The 14,814-nt window shown below is 44.5% G+C and overlaps 1 pseudogene; it reads right to left on the reverse strand.

The window, feature by feature from the left end:
• Nucleotides 1-14,496, reverse strand: part of LOC141476809 (G kinase-anchoring protein 1-like) — a 68,215-nt pseudogene extending 53,719 nt beyond the window's left edge.
• Nucleotides 14,497-14,814: the final 318 nt, after the last annotated feature.

A 14,814-nucleotide genomic window follows, 5' to 3' on the forward strand; every position in this document is an offset into this window, starting at 1 on the left:
AGGTGAAGTCCCCAGTGACTGGAAAAAGGGAAACATTGCACCCATTTTTAAAAAGGGTAGAAAGTAGGACCCTGGGGACTACCGACCTGTCAGCCTCACCTTCATGCCTGGTATGATCATGGAGCAGATCTTCCCGGAAGACATGTCAAGACATATGGAAAGCAAGGAGGTGATTAGAGACAGACAACATGGCTTCACCTAGGGCAAATCATGCCTGGCTAATCTAGTGGCCTTCTACAATGGAGGGACTGTGTTGGCTGATAAGGGAAGAGCTATGAATGTCATCTATCTGGACTTCTGTAAGGCCTTTGATACAGTCCCCCACAACATCCTTGTCATTAAATTGGGTTTGATGGATGGACTGTTAGATGGATGAGGAACTGGCTGGATGGCTGTGTCCAAAAAGATATAGTCAATGGCCCAATGTCCAAATGGAGATCAGTAACAAGTAGTGACCCTCAGGGGTTCATATTGGGACCAGTACTGTTTAATATCTTCATCAATGACATAGACAGTGAGTGCACCCTCAGCAAGTTTGCAGAGTGGTGCAGTTGATTGTCTAGAGGGAAGGGATACCATTCAGGAGGACCTTGACAGGCTTGAGGAGTGGGCCTGTGTGAACCTCATGAAGTTCATCAAGGCCAAGTGCAAGATCATGCACCTGGGTTGGGGAAACCCTCAGCATCAGTACAGGCTGGGGGATGAAAGGACTGAGAGCAGCCCTGCAGAGAAGGACTTGGGGACACTAATAGATGAAAAGCTGGACATGAGCCGGCAATGTGCGTTTGCATCCCAGAAAATCAATTGTATCCTGGGCTGCATCAATAGAAGCTTGGCCAGCAGGTTGAGGGAAGTGACTGTGGAAGCAAGTGATGAGTGGTGTTCCTCAGGGGTCGGTACTGCGACCAGTGCTCTTTAACATCTTTGTCAGACACATGAACAGTGGGATAGAGTGCACCCTCAGCAAGTTTGCTGACAACACCAAGCTGTGTGGCACAGTCAACATGCTGGAAGGAAGGGATGCCATCCAGAGGGGCCTGGACAGGCTTGAGACATGGGCCTGTGCAAATCTCATGAGGTTAAACCAAGCCAAGGACATGGCAATCCCAGGCATAAATACAGGTTGTGCAGAGAATGGCTAGAGAGCAGCCCTGAGGAGAAGGACTTGGGAGTGTTGGTGGATGAGAAGCTCAACATGAGCCAGCAGTGCACGCTGGCAGCCCAGAAAGCCAACTGCATCCTGGGCTGCATCAAAAGAAGCATGGCCAGCAGGTCGCGGGAGGTGATTCTACCCCTCTGCTCTCGTGAGACCCCACCTGGAGTACTGTGTCCAGCTTTGGAGTCCTCAACACAGGAAGGACATGGACCTGTTGGAACAGGTCCAGCAGAGGGCCACAAAGATGATCAGAGGGCTGGAGCACCTCTCCTATGAAGACAGGCTGAGAGAGCTGGGGTTGTTCAGCCTGGAGAAGAGAAGGCTCTGGGGAGACCTTATAACAGCCTTCCAGTACCTAAAGGGGGCTTATTAGACAGATGGAGAAAGACTTTTTATCAGAGCCTGTAGTGACAGAACAAGGAGAAACAGTTTTAAACTGAAAGAAGGTAGGTTTAGATTGGACATAAGGAAGTGTCGTGGTTTTGACCAGATTAACCAATCAGAGCGACAGATGGCCCCTCCCCCCCCCCTAAGGAAAAGAGAGGAGAGGAAGAGATAAAAGAGATTTATGAGTTTAGAAAAAAACTAAACTACTTTAATGAAAATATTAATAAATAATGAAATAATAAATAATAAAAAAAAGAAAAAAGAAAAAAATATATATATACAGTATATACAAAACCGTATCAAGCTCCCAGGGTGATGATCACATCACCAGCAGGCACAGGGGAAAAGTCCCAGGCTGGACTCGGTGATGGACAGGAGCTGGATTCCGGATCTGGAGTCAGGATTGCTCGGATCGGGATCAAAGGCAGACGAACAGACAGGGTCCTCCTCAGATGTCGGCCATTGAAGGAAGAGAGATGACCCTTTGATCCCTCAGCTTTTATACTGAGCATGATGCAGATGGGATGGAATACCCTGTTGGTCAGTTTTCGGTCACCTGTCCTGTCCGCTCCTCCCTACAGGTGTGACCCCTCTACACTCTTCCGCTTCCGACCCTCCAACGGGGCAAATAACAAATTTACCTGACCTTGGTTGTTATAGCAATAAGTATAAGCAAGGGCCTCTCTGCCTACCATTCCTTGGTATAATCAGGTCTTATCACTATGAGAGCGAGCAGTTTCTGAACAATATGCTGTTAATTTCAGAGTTTAGTTAGTTAGAAGAGGCCCAGCTAAAAAGGAAAAATTACTGAACAGAAAATTAGTTCTGTTTTACCTCAAACCAGGACATTCCACCCCTTATTCCATACCATTTGCATTGTGCTCTGATTATCATTACATCTTATCCATCAAATACATACAAATATATATACAGAAGTCCCTTATTTATGATTTATCTTTATACACAAAAGTTCATTGAGTTCCTTTAGTCCATAATTGCAGGTTTTTGTCATAGCAGACTCTCAGGGCAGAAAAGATGATATGAAATTCATTGTGGTCCATATCCACAGGTAGCATGTCCCTCTTGAAGAGTTTGCTGGACATCACTCGGAGAAGCTAGCTCAGGTTTCACCACCACTATTTATCCTGAAAAACACTGATTAGATAAAGTTAGTATTATATAACAATTAATATCATACAGCTCAGAATTGAGTATTCTCACCTAGGGTTAAATTTCCTTGAGGTACACATTGACTTTCTCCATTCTCCAGCATCACCCACCAAGTACATCCAGGTCCTTGGGCAAAAACAGTCCCACGAATGGGTTTGCCATTGCCTGAAGGAGGGAAAACCCAAACAGTTCTTCCCAACATATTCCTGTCATGCACCACAGGGACTCTATCCCCTTCTACATTATGTAAAATGTCTGATTGAGCAGGACCAGCTCGATTGATGGATCCCCTGGTGTTAACTAACCAGGTAGCTTGTGCTAGATGCTTGTCCCAATTTTTAAAGGTTCCACCCCCCATTGCTTTCAGAGTGGTTTTCAGCAATCCATTGTATCTCTCAATTTTGCCAGAAGCTGGTGCATGATAGGGGATATGATATATCCACTCGATGCCGTGTTCTTTTGCCCAAGTACTTACAAGATTGTTTTTGAAATGAGTCCCATTGTCTGACTCAATTCTCTCTGGAGTACCATGTCACCACAAGACTTGCTTTTCAAGGCCCAGGATGGTATTCCGGGCAGTGGCATGGGGCACGGCATAGGTTTCCAACCATCCGGTGCTTCCTTCCACCATTGTAAGCACGTAACGCTTACCCTGGCATGTGTGAGGGAGTGTGATGTAGTCTATTTGCCAAGCCTCTCCGTACTTATATTTCAGCCATCGTCCCCCATACCACAAAGGTTTTAACCTTTTAGCTTGCTTGATTTCGGCGCATGTTTCACAATCGTGGATAACCTGCGCAAGAGCGTCCATGGTTAAATCCACCCCTCGGTCCCGGGCCCATTTGTATGTTGCATCCCTTCCTTGATGACCTGAAGTGTCATGGGCCCACCGAGCTAAAAACAGTTCACCTTTATGTTCCCAGTCCAAATCTGTCTGGAAAATCTTAGCAGCCTGGTCCACTCGCTGATTGTTTCGATGTTCCTCAGTGGCTCGACTCATGGGTACATGAGCATCTACATAACGTACCTTTACAACTAGTTTCTCTATCCGTTCAGCAATATTTTGCCACAAGTCAGCAGCCCAGATGGGTTTACCTCTGCGCTGCCAGTTGCTCTGCTTCCACTGTTTTAACCATCCCCACAGAGCATTTGCCACCATCCATGAGTCAGTATAAAGATAGAGCATTGGCCACTTTTCTCGTTCAGCAATGTCTAGGGCCAGCTGGATAGCTTTTACCTCTGCAAATTGACTTGATTCACCTTCTCCTTCAGTTGCTTCTGCAACTCGTCGTGTGGGACTCCATACAGCAGCTTTCCACTTTCGATGTTTTCCTATAATACGACAAGATCCATCAGTGAACAAAACATACTGTTTCTCATTATCTGAGAGTTCATTATATGGTGGGGCTTCCTCAGCACGTGTTACCACCACGTCTAGAGGCATTGTGAAGTCTCCGCCTTCGGGCCAGTTTGTGATCACTTCTACAATTCCTGGACGATTTGGGTTTCCTATACGAGCTCGCTGTGTGATTAAGGCAACCCACTTAATCCAGGTAGCATTGGTGGCATGATGTGTAGAAGGGACTTTACCTTTGAACATCCAGCCCAACACTGGTAATCGGGGCACCAGGAGGAGCTGTACTTCAGTACCAATTACCTCTGAAGCAGCTCTAACTCCTTCATATGCTGCCAATATTTCTTTCTCAGTTGGAGTATAGTTGGCTTCAGATCCTCTGTATCCCCGACTCCAAAATCCTAGGTGTCGACCTCGAGTTTCCCCTGGTGCTTTCTGCCAGAGGCTCCAGGTAGGGCCATTATCTCCAGCTGCAGTATAGAGCACATTTTTAATGTCCTGTCCTCTTCGGACTGGTCCAAGTGCTACCGCATGCACAATCTCTTGTTTAATTTGCTCAAAAGCTTGTCGTTGCTCAGGACCCCACGTAAACTCATTTTTCTTTCGAGTCACTTCACAGAGAGGTTTCACAATCTGACTATAACCTGGAATATGCATTCTCCAGAAACCCACAACGCCTAAGAAGGCTTGTGTTTCCTTTTTGTTAGTAGGTGGGGACATAGATGTTATTTTGTTAATGACATCCATTGGGATCTGCCGACGACCATCTTGCCATTTAATTCCTAAGAACTGGATCTCTCGTGCAGGTCCCTTGACCTTACCTCTTTTCACAGCAAAACCTGCTTTCAGAAGAATCTCGATTATTTTCTTACCTTTCTTGAAAACTTCTTCTGCTGTGTTACCCCACACAATGATGTCATCAATGTACTGCAGGTGTTCTGGAGCTCCACCCTTCTCCAGTGCAGTCTGGATCAGTCCATGGTAAATAGTAGGGCTGTGTTTCCACCCCTGGGGCAGTCGATTCCAGGTGTACTGGACACCCCTCCAGGTGAAAGCAAACTGTGGCCTGCACTCTGCTGCTAAAGGAATAGAGAAAAAGGCATTAGCAATGTCAATTGTAGCATACCACTTGGCTGCCTTTGACTCTAGTTCATATTGCAGTTCTAGCATGTCTGGCACAGCAGCACTCAGTGGTGGTGTGACTTCATTCAGGCCACGGTAGTCTACTGTTAGACGCCAGTCACCATCAGACTTTCGCACTGGCCATATCGGGCTGTTAAAGGGTGAGCGAGTCTTGCTGATCACTCCTTGAGTCTCCAGCCGACGAATCAGGTTCTGAATGGGAATCAGGGAGTCTCGGTTAGTGCGATACTGTCGCCGATGCACTGTGGCAGTAGCAGTTGGCACCTGCTGTTCTTTAATCCTCAGCAGTCCCACCACAGAAGGGTCATCTGAAAGGCCAGGTAAGGTAGACAGCTGTGTAATGTCCTCAGTCTCTACAGCTGCTACACCAAAAGCCCATCGATACCTGTGGAGGAATGGCTGAGTGAAAAAGGGCATGACTTGATTACAATGAGCAACCCAGTCTTTGATAGGGATGAAAGCCTGGAGGAGGCTGTGAACTGTCCTTGAGAAACAGAAGTATGAAGAAGTAGCTACATGATAAGTAAGTGATAAGTGGTACTGCCTCCGGGAGATAGAGAAACATCTGCTGCGCGTGGACAAGAGGTCTGCACTAATTGTGTGAGCGCTCTAGGCGCGTGAACAGAGACTGTAAGCCAATCGTATAATCATTGCTAGCGCGTGCTCTGCTTGTCTGTCTTTATATACTCTGTGTGAACTTGAATAAAGGAAGAACGACCATACTCATATTGAGACTCATCGTTACTCCGGGTCCGTCTCCCACTCCGACAGATACCCTTTTGGGTCTTTGAAATACCCTCTCTTGAGAAAGTCTATGCCGAGGATGCATGGAGCATCTCGGCCAGTGATAATGGGGTGCTTCTCCCATTCATTCCCAGTTAGGCTCACTTCAGCCTCCAGTACAGTCAGTTCTTGAGACCCACCAGTCACACCAGAAATAGTAACAGATTCTGTCCCTCTATGATTCGATGGCAATAGGGTGCACTGTGCACCTGTGTCCACCAGGGCTCTATACTTTTGTGGCTCTAATGTGCCAGGCCATCGAATCCACACAGTCCAATAAACTTGGTTATCCCTCTCCTCCTCCTGGCTGGAGGCAGGGCACCTCTAACGTCTATAATTGGCAGATGAGTTTCTACGTGGACCGGAGAACCGCCCCCTACGAACTGGAGCAGCAGTCCTCCTGGAATGATTCTGTCTTCTATCTGCTTTACCTTGCAACTCACTTACTCGTGCCTGTAGGGCCGAGGTAGGTTTTTTATCCCACTTACTCATGTCCTCTCCATAGTCACAGAGGCAAAACCACAGGATATTTCGTAGCGTGTTCTGTCTCCTCTGAGTCGGTCTCACAGGAGGGTGTCTTCTCCTGACAGCTGCAACATTGGTCCATGGAGGGGAAGAATAGGATCTTTCCTCCATCCTAGACAGTTTATCAAACAGTTTCTCATTTTTCTCAATCATTTTCTCAGTTTTATCAGTCAATTTTTCTACAGCTGCTACAGTTAGGGGACGAGAGAGACTGTCATCATACTGTCGCATTCTGCTAGCCACTTCACTTACAGTTAATGATGAATCATCATCAACTCCTGCCCAAATCAGTACCGACAAAGTGTGGGAATACATTGGTGGTGCACTCCGTGAAAACTTCCACAACATAGGTTGTCTGCATGGCATCTCATCAGGATTTACAGCTTTATCCCAGTCACCATAAATCACCTCTTTCACAGCCAATTCTCTCAGGTACTTAATACCTTTCTCTATGTTGGTCCATTTACTTGGGCAGCATTCAATATCATCCTTAAAGGGGTATCTGTCCTTTAAAGCTGATAAGAGTCGTCTCCAGAGACTGAGAGTCTGTGACTTTTCCCCAAGAGCTTTATCTATACCGGCCTCTTTGGACAGGTTTCCTAACTGCCTGGCTTCGGCACCGTCTAATTCCATGCAACCAGCTCCATTATCCCAGCATCGGAGCAACCAGGAGACAAGTGTCTCACCATCATTACGGCTAAAATCCTTTCTTATATTCCGCAAATCCTTCATAGAGAAGGATTTAATGATTATCTCTGTGTCTGAGTCCTCCTCCCTTGCTGGCACAGGAGCCTCTCCCTTATCAGCTCTAGAAGAACCCTCCTCTGCATCTCCGTCAGAAAAGTCCTCTCCCCTGCTGTCTGGCCTTACTTGCTGTTTGTCACTAGGGACAGAAGGCTGAGCTGACCTCCTCCTTTTCCTTCTGGTCACCGGAGCAACTTGTACCGGTGCGGATGGAGTCCGAGTAAGGTCAGTGTCAGTGCATATCGCAATTCTGCGCCAAGATTTAAAGAGAAACCACCCCTGCAGCCCATGCAGCAAAACTGACACTAAAATAATGATTTTAAAAATGCAGCTGTCATTCACACTATTCAAAGGGGCTGCATCCTCTGTCTCTGATGATGACATATTCGCATAAGCAGTAAAGGGTGAAGTAAACATTCCCAAGGTAAAATTCGAAGTATAATTAGCAACCGAATTCAGTACAAAATGCCCGAGGAATCTAGGTAAAGAAACCAGCCATTCAATCATGGTATGGATCAGGATCAAACACAATACCAGAATACCACGTTTGAACCACCGCATACAGACACAAAGAGCAAGTAAATTATACAACACAAGGCAAATTATACAGTGCCGAATCAAGTAACCTGGACGAAATCCCCATCAAGATATGATACAATATCCTGTCTAAAAACATGATGTGAGCTGTCTGTTTTAATCCCTGAGAAAGCTGGAATTCAAACTATTTAGACAATCTACCAGAGCTCTAGTCGTACCACAGTCGGGCCCCACGTTGGGCGCCAATAAATCTGTCGTGGTTTTGACCAGATTAACCAATCAGAGCGACAGATGGCCCCTCCCCCCCCCCAAGGAAAAGAGAGGAGAGGAAGAGATAAAAGAGATGTATGAGTTTAGAAAAAAACTAAACTACTTTAATGAAAATATTAATACATAATGAAATAATAAATAATAAAAAAAGAAAAAAGAAAAAAAAATATATATATACAGTATATACAAAACCGTATCAAGCTCCCAGGGTGATGAACACGTCACCAGCAGGCACAGGGGAAAAGTCCCAGGCTGGACTCGGTGATGGACAGGAGCTGGATTCCGGATCTGGAGTCAGGATTGCTTGGATCGGGATCAAAGGCAGACGAACAGACAGGGTCCTCCTCAGATGTCGGCCATTGAAGGAAGAGAGATGACCCTTTGATCCCTCAGCTTTTATACTGAGCATGATGCAGATGGGATGGAATACCCTGTTGGTCAGGTTTGGGTCACCTGTCCTGTCCGCTCCTCCCTACAGGTGTGACCCCCTCTACGCTTTTCCACTTCCGACCCTCCAACGGGGCAAATAACAAATTTACCTGACCTTGGTTGTTATAGCAATAAGTATAAGCAAGGGCCTCTCTGCCTACCATTCCTTGGTATTATCAGGTCTTATCACTATGAGAGCGAGCAGTTTCTGAACAATATGCTGTTAATTTCAGAGTTTAGTTAGTTAGAAGAGGCCCAGCTAAAAAGGAAAAATTACTGAACAGAAAATTAGTTCTGTTTTACCTCAAACCAGGACAGGAAGACATTTTTTATGATGAAGGCGGTGAGCCACTGGAACAGGTTGCCCAGAGAAGTTGTGGATGCCCCATCATTGGAAGCATTGGACGGGGTTTTTTTGAGTAACCTGATCTAGTGGAAGATGGCCCATGGCAGGCGATCAAATCTAGATGATTGTTAAAGGTCCCTTCCAACCCAAATCATTCTATGATTCAATGATTTTAAAGAAATCTCATATAAACAAATATTAAAGGTGGGAAACTGAGAAGGAATGCCCTACCCCAGCTGAAGTATTATGTTGTCTTAGAAAACAGGGGCTAGGGAAAGAAAAAGTCAAGGAAACTTTGCACCATCTTTGGTTGTTACTAACATGCTTCAATTGAACATGGGGATGTCTAGAGCTGATGCAAAAAACTACAAGCTGCAGGCACATCTTTGCACAGCAGCCCCTGGGCTGCAAATGGCAGTGCAGGCACCCACAGTGCAGCCCAGGAAGGGCACCACTGAGGTACAAGTTATTTGCCAGAAGGATGAATGGTGGGATGAGGATCCTTGTTCCTCTGGTGAGGACAAGTGGACAGAGGGATCAGAGGATGTGTGGCAACAGCATTTCCCTCTGTCCACAAAGCAAAGGGGGCCCCCAGGGGGCATTCCAGCATGCTATTTCAGTGTGCAATTTTATACAGCCTAAGTTGCAAGGTTTAACAAAAACATGTCAGCAAAAGCCAGGAGAAAGGCTGGCACACTGGCTATTGTGAATATTGGACTTTGGAGGAGATAATGTATATTTAAATCCTAAAGAATTAAAATGCTTGGATGTCATCTTGCATAAACCTATGATTACCCAGCAGCTGAGAGAAGCACAGGGTAATGTATCCCACTCCCTGTGTGTATGGCTTTAGGAAGCTTTAATAGCAGAGTAACCCTCACCTACTGATTAGGACAATAAAGCATCATCCTGGAAAAGTATAGCTGAGGCTGGTCAGTATTTACAGGAAGTGGCCACATGGCTGTGCTTGACACTGGCCTTTCTATTTAAAGTTTATTTCAGGGTCATGACTCTCTTACTGTCTAATCAATGGAGTGGTGGGAAGATAGGAAAAAAGTCCTTCTCCCCATGAGCCTTCATGTTTATGGAATATCAACACTGCACTCTAACAGTAATCATTCCCATGTCAACTATTTCACTAAACTTTCATTCTAGCAAAATAAAAGTTAACACAGAATTTGTCAGAAGAATATTTACAGTCTGCATTGTACCTCCATTCTTTATGCTCAGACCCTTGTGACTGCAGAAAATTTTTTGAAATGTAGCTATACTACAAAACAATCTGCTCTCCAACCTTGAATCTTGTGATAGCATTTAGGTTTGGTCTGGTTTTTGTTTTTTCCATAAAGAGGGATATAAAACATCTTCAGAACTGAAACATAACTATCATGTTACAACTTTGGTATTACTCTAAAATTACTTTTAAAATAAAAGAATCCCAAGGCAACTTTTACAGAAGTGTAGCCTATACATCAGTAAGATATGAATAAAAATAAACTGTTTGTAACTGAGTTTACTTTGTCTGACCATTTTACCATCCAATAGTTAGACTGTACAATGCTCTTATTTGCCTGAATTTGCTTTATAGCATGCAGAATACAAGAAGTACTGAACAAAGTAAACCTGTACCTTAAAAGTAATACTGAAGCTAATTAGCTCAGGAAATTTTCAAAAGGATTATCAGGTCATTACTCCACTGCTAGGACAATCATTCAGAAGCCTAGAAAGTTAAGAACTTGGCTATACTGTTTTAGGAGGCACATATAAAAAAGCATTAGCAACAATCAAAAACTAAGGACAGCATCCAAACAGTAATCATTTGTCAATATAGCTTCCTGTATTTTCTCTTAATTAAACAGACAGCAGTTCAATACAATCCTTTTTGGCAAGACATAAGTTGAAGATATCTCTGTAAAAGAAAATAACATCCTAGTAGGTGCCAGCATAGAAGTTCAGTAGCTTCACAAAACACTTTGTAACTCCAGTTGGTATCGCTTATTTGTGGTTTGCCTTGAAAAACGTCTGTTCAAAGTTAAATACTCTCAAGGGCATCTTCAAGTATAGCCCAAGCATAGCATCTCAAGGACAGCCCAAACTGTATTATCCACAGTGAAGCGAGATGTCTGAGGATCTATGTGAATGAGTTATATGGAAAAGAAAACACAAATCTGTAGCAGGCAGTCATTTAAAAGGAATCTAGAAAAAAGCATACTGAAATATTTCTTTAAGCATCACCCAATAAATGCACTGAAAGAAATTATTTGTCCATCTGCTATTTTAATCTAAAATAGCTAAAATGCTGCAAATAATTCAAAACATTTATATGCAGCATCATACAAGAAAAATTGCTATACATTCTTCAGTAATTCAGCTTTTTAAATATTTTTTAATACAGTCAAGAACCAAAATGACTAGTTTTAATGCAAGTATTCTTCCTAACTGACATCATAGGGTCAACAAAGTAGTCCATCTGTTTAAGTTAAAGATTTTTTTACTCTTTTGGATCAAGTGTATTTCTTATGCAATTTCTGTTTGTGGTTGTATTGGGTTTGCGTGGAAAGGTTTTGGTAGTGGGGGGGGAGTTGCAGGAATGGTTTCTGTGAGAAGCTGCTAGAAGCTTCCTCTATGTCCAGTAGAACCAATGCCAGCCTGTGGAGGACCCCACACCAGAACAGGTGGATGCGCCCGAAGGAGGTTGTGACCCTGTGGGAGGCCCACGCTGGAGCAGGCTCCTAGCAGGACCTGTGGCCCCATGGAGAGAGAGGAGCCCACACTGGAGCAGGTTTTCTGGCAGGACTTGTGACCCTACGGAGGACCCATGCAGTCTGTTCCTGAAGGACTGCACCCCGTGGAGCAGTCTGTGAAGAACTGCAGCCTATAGGAAGGACTCACTTTGGAGAAGTTCATGGAGGACTCTCCCGTGGGAGGGAGCCCATGCTGGAGCAGGAGAAGAGTGTGAGGAGTCCTCCCCCTAAGGAGGAGGGAGTGGCAGGGACAATGTGTGACTGCAACCCCCATTCCTCATCCCCCTGTGACCCCCGGGGTGAAGACGTAGAGAAGTCGAGAGTGAAGTTAAGCCCGGGAAGAAGGGAGGGGTGGGGGAAGGTGTTTTTAAGATTTGTTTTTTATTTTCTCATTATACTACTCTGTTTTTGATTAGTAATAAATTAAACTAATTTCCCCAAGTCGAGTCTGTTTTGCCTGTGATGGTAATTGCCGAGTGTCCTTATCTTGACCCATGAGCCTTCTGTTATATTTTCTCTCCCCTGTCCAGCTGAGAAGGGGAGTGATAGAGCGGCTTTGGTGGGCACCTGGCATCCAGCCAGGCTCAACCCACCACAGTGGTAGCTTTGGCAGAAACACACTAAACGCATTATATTGTTCTTCATACATGCACAGGCAGTCTTTGCTTTATCTCTACTGCATTCTTCAAGCATTCATGAACCTTACTAACAATTATATTATTACCAAAACCAAGTTCTAACAATAAAAACCAGAGGTTCTTAAACTGATAGAGCTATCCTAGTGTCCTAAAGGACAGTCAGCTTTCAGAGTTCAAGTACTCTTGATTATCTAGAAAGGTACTAATCATTCCATGCTTAACAGAACTTTCAAAGCCTGGTTTACTATGGATCTGTACTGTATATCCATACATCATTCCACCAAAACATCCCCAGCTTTGCTTCCACCACAGCTCTTTACCATCCTCCCATGGATATACTTGTACTTCTTGTCCAAATTATATAAATCCTCCCCCTACCACACTCTAAATTTCACACCTCACCTATGAGGCATGCAAGCAGCAGCAGGTACTGGCTCTAAGCTACAAATATACTGAACAGCCATTCACTAGACTTGACAGAAGATGTAGTCTGACCTTCTACTGAAACCCTTTCTTTCTCCCCAGCCATCTCTATCCATGAGATTTAACTTCATAGAGTAACATATTTCAGGAAACCAAAGATAACTCAATACAGTAAGCTGTACATGCTCATCTCTTTGTCTCCACTCCTGCCAATTTTCTTCCTGAGAACACATCTGCCTTGTGGTGTGCAGTGATTGTTCATGCTGAGATAGACAGCCTCCATTGGGAGGAATCTTTTTAAAAGCAAGATTTCTGAGCTGAAAAACACAGTAAGTTAATCAGAATATTAACAAATATATAGAAACTGTCTTGATTAAGACACTCAGACACACATACTAATAGACATGCATATATTTTACCTTGTTCTGCAGTATGGTCTACATTTTTGTTTAATCAGTGATGGTACACACCAGAAGGTAAAATTTCTTTTGGATCTTAAGATTGGATCAGGAACACTGCAGCCACATAACAAAGGAATCAAATAGTAAATATATTTTGCCAGTTGAAAAATCCCTTTACCTCATTAGCCTGACTGCTGATGTTCTTTCTTCTTTCTCATTTTCTCTTGTTTCTTCTCATTTCACAGAATCACAGAATCTTCATGGTTGGAAGGGACCTTTGAGATCATAGAGTCCAACCAAAAAAAAAACCCACAAACAAACAAACAAACAAAAAAAACCAAAAAACCCACCCACAAACAGACACAAACCAACAATCTCGGGCACTAGAGCATGCCCTGAAGTGCCATGTCTACACATTTCTTAAATACCTCCAGGGATGGCGACTCCACCACCTCCCTGGGCAGGCTGTTCCAGTGCCTGACCACTCTCTCAGTAAAGTAATTCTTCCTAATATCCAATCTAATCCTCCCCTGCCGCAACTTCAGACCATTTCCTCTGGTCCTGTCATTATTCCCTTGGGAGAAGAGGCCAACACCCACCTCTCTACAGCCTCCTTTCAGGTAGTTGTAGAGGGCAATGAGGTCCCCCCTCAGCCTCCTCTTCTCCAAACTAAACATGCCCAGTTCCCTCAGCCTCTCCTCATATGACTTGTTCTCTACACCCCTCACCAGCTTGGTGGCTCTCCTCTGGACACGCTCCAGCACCTCAATGTCCTTCCTGTAGTGAGGGGCCCGGAAATGAACACAGTACTCAAGGTGAGGCCTCACCAGGGCCGAGTACAGAGGCACGATCACTTCCCTACTCCTGCTGGCCACGCTATTCCTGATACAGGCCAGGATGCCGTTGGCTTTCTTGGCCACCTGGGCACACTGCTGGCTCATGTTAAGCCGGCTGTCCACCAACACCCCCAGGTCCTTTTCTGCTGGGCAGCTTTCCAGCCACTCTTCCCCAAGCCTGTAGCGTTGCCTGGGGTTGTTGTGACCGAAATGCAGGACCCGGCACTTGGCCTTATTAAACCTCATCCCATTGGCCTTGGCCCAATGATCCAACCTTTCCAGATCCCTCTGTAGAGCCTTCCGACCCTCAAGCAGATCAACACTCCCACCTAGTTTGGTGTCATCTGCAAACTTACTGAGGGTGCACTCAATCCCCTTATCCAGATCATCAATAAAGATATTAAACAAGACTGGCCCCAAAACTGAGCCCTGAGGGACACCACTGGTGACCGGCCGGTCATTTTGTAGAGCTTTCTCCTGAAGCTTGAGATTTACCAGCACCTTGGCTACCTCTGCCCTTTCCAGGCTCTGAACCAGTATCACTGTCATGTTGTAGTAAGGCAAAATGAGATGCCGTGGTAGGAAATTAACTGATTACAGCTGATGCCATTGCCATGTCTTAAATTCTACTGAGACAACTTCTTTAATGATTAGGCTTCTTGGCAAAGCAGAACAGAAATAAGAATGGAAATACTGTTTAACCAAAAAATCAATGAATCAATAACTGATATCTGTTTAGCTGCAGCAGTTTTAGATCAGAATTAACCAATAGTATTATTTCTTTATATTTTAACCAACTACATTGTATTATCTTAAATACCTGAAAAAGAAGAACAAAAGGAAAGAATAATTTATAAAAACAAAAAGTTGAGACTTCAATACATTTGCTCCTGAGAGACTGCATTTAGCATGGGAGGGGGGAAATAAT

Source organism: Numenius arquata, chromosome W, assembly GCF_964106895.1.
Source record: "Numenius arquata chromosome W, bNumArq3.hap1.1, whole genome shotgun sequence".
Classification (NCBI taxonomy): domain Eukaryota; kingdom Metazoa; phylum Chordata; class Aves; order Charadriiformes; family Scolopacidae; genus Numenius; species Numenius arquata.